The following is a 2,498-nucleotide window of genomic DNA, read 5'->3' as shown; positions in this document are numbered from 1 at the left end:
AGATTCTTCTTCAAATCAGGAACGTGCCTGCGTCAGTCAAGGTATGCTCCGCCCCATCAAACATCTTGATGCGCACCAAACCAATAGCCACAACATTACAGGCAATGTCATTGCTCATAAACACTTGTCCACTATCGCACTCCCTGTAACTAATGAATCAACTTCGATGAGGAGTCATGTGAAAAGATACTCTTGTGTCTAGCATTCACTCATCCTTATGATCATCATAAAAGTGTCTGATCGTAGACACAGACAAAACATCACCATCACATCCACTCGATCCATCTGATGTGGCAGCATTGGCCTCCTTGTATGAAGCCTCAGAATCTTCTCTCTTAGATCTAAGATTTGTACAATCCTTCTTCACATGTCCTTCCATCCCACAATTCCAGCACTTTACCTTTCCTTTTCCCTTGCCCTTGGATTTGGATCTAGAACTTAAAGAACATGTACCTTATTCATAATTCCTACCCCTTATAAGCAGTGCATTAGAAGATATCCTCATATCGTCATTAAGCTTTCTCATGGCCTTCCCTTAAAGGGCTGAGATAACGGGGTCGACAATCAGGGTTTTATTTGTGCTGCACATTCTGTCCTTGAATGACTCATAAGATGTCGAAAGAGAATTCAACAACATATATGTTTTTTCTTCATCTTTCATTACTTCCTTCATATTTAGTAATTTGCAAACTAATTTATTAAAGTTACTGATTGAGCTTCCAGATCTCCACCCTCTGCCATGTTGAAGTTATGCCACTGCTGCTTCAAGTGTAGGCAATTTTCAGAGGATTTTTTCGCATAAACATCCTTTAACTTTGCCCATAACTTACCCGTAGTTTTCTCCCTCATGACATTGTAGAGAACCTCATTCGTAAGATATAAACGGATCGATGATAAAGCCTTCTTATCAATAGTATTCCATTCATCATCAGTCATAGTAGACTTTCGCTCCTTAAGAACACCATCTTCGCCTTGCTTGATTAAGGAACTGATCATCTTGATCTTCCATAACTCAAAATTATCTTTCCCTGAGTACTTCTCAATATTATACTTGATGCTTGCCATTATTACTTATCCCTTAGATTTAGATTTGTGCCCCAACGATTTCTCTGATACCACTTGTTGGGGATTTGTGCTGCGGAATCACACAGATTTAGATCTAAGATAGCAATTCAAGAGCACCAAGCACACAAAAGAGAACACGTAGATTTAATGTGGAAAACCTTTTCAGAAAAAAAAACACAGCACAAAGCGACAAAATTCCACTATGAAAGCATAAATTACAAAGAGAGAGGACTTACCCAATTCGAACAACCTCGAATCTCACCCTTGCTACACCCTTTTGAACCCTAAAATCCTTTTAGGGACCATTGAAACTCCTTTAAAAAGTCTTAGCATGCCTTAGAATAGCCATAGGGACCCCTATTTATAGTTTAGGAAACTCCCCTTTTGCAGCTGTTTCAATTTTATGTTGTCCGCGCACAATCTGCGTAACCCTCGACAAGTCAAGCCACCCCTCGACTGATCGAAGGGTACCCTCGACCGGTCGAGCCTGGGCCTCGACTAGTCGACCAACACGGACACCTAAAAGAATAACACACTGGACTTCGAGTCGAGCTGTCCTTGACCGGTCGAGCAACCCCTTCGACCGGTCGAGCCAGTCCCTCGACTGGTTGAGCAGCGCGGGAATTACAGATTTAAGACATTAGTTTACAACAATCTAAACATAGGAGTTAATTGCGCGCACCTCCCCTCAGATGTACCACTATCATACCTGCCTACCCTTTGTTTTAAAAACTTGTTATAGATTCCCCCATTGTCCCATGTAAGGAAACAATATCTATTAACACTTTATATTTGAAGAATTGATTGTTTTACTCTTATCTTTTACCGTAGTACATGTTATTATGTTTTTTGAAATGTAGTAGAATTTAAAAGTTTTTTAAAATTTAGATTGTGTGACTAATCTTTATGGATTACCATTTACACATGTCCAAGTTTCTAAAAAAGAAAAATTAAAACCTATGGTTAAGATTTACTCGATCAATGTTACTGAGAAATTATCATTTTGTCAACATCAATCTTTGTACTTGGGAGGTTTCTTCCAAATCTACCCCAAAAGAAGAGATGTGAGAGCCAAACACATTATTAGCTTTCAAAGTACCTTAGAGTACACCAGAGGGATGTAAGAGTTGTTCACACAGGTGAACCCATATGTGTAGAACGTAATGGAGGCAATGAGAGAGGGAGATGGATCTCTCTCTTATTCTCTCTTTCATCTTTCTTCTCTCTTTAGGTGATGCCTGGAGGATTGGGTATTCAAGGCTCTCCTTCTGCTATATCCTCTCCTTCTATGACGAGATCTATTTCTAGGGTTTTAGGGAGGGATATATAAATTATAGTACTTTATCATCATACAATCTTCTAAATGCTTCACTTCATTAGAATCCCATGGTTCTCTCTTATCTTATACATATTTTTAATCAAATCTTTTCATT

This window comes from Magnolia sinica, chromosome 14, assembly GCF_029962835.1.
Source record: "Magnolia sinica isolate HGM2019 chromosome 14, MsV1, whole genome shotgun sequence".
In the NCBI taxonomy this organism is placed as follows: Eukaryota; Viridiplantae; Streptophyta; class Magnoliopsida; order Magnoliales; family Magnoliaceae; genus Magnolia; species Magnolia sinica.
Note: the sequence above shows the minus strand (reverse complement) of the source record.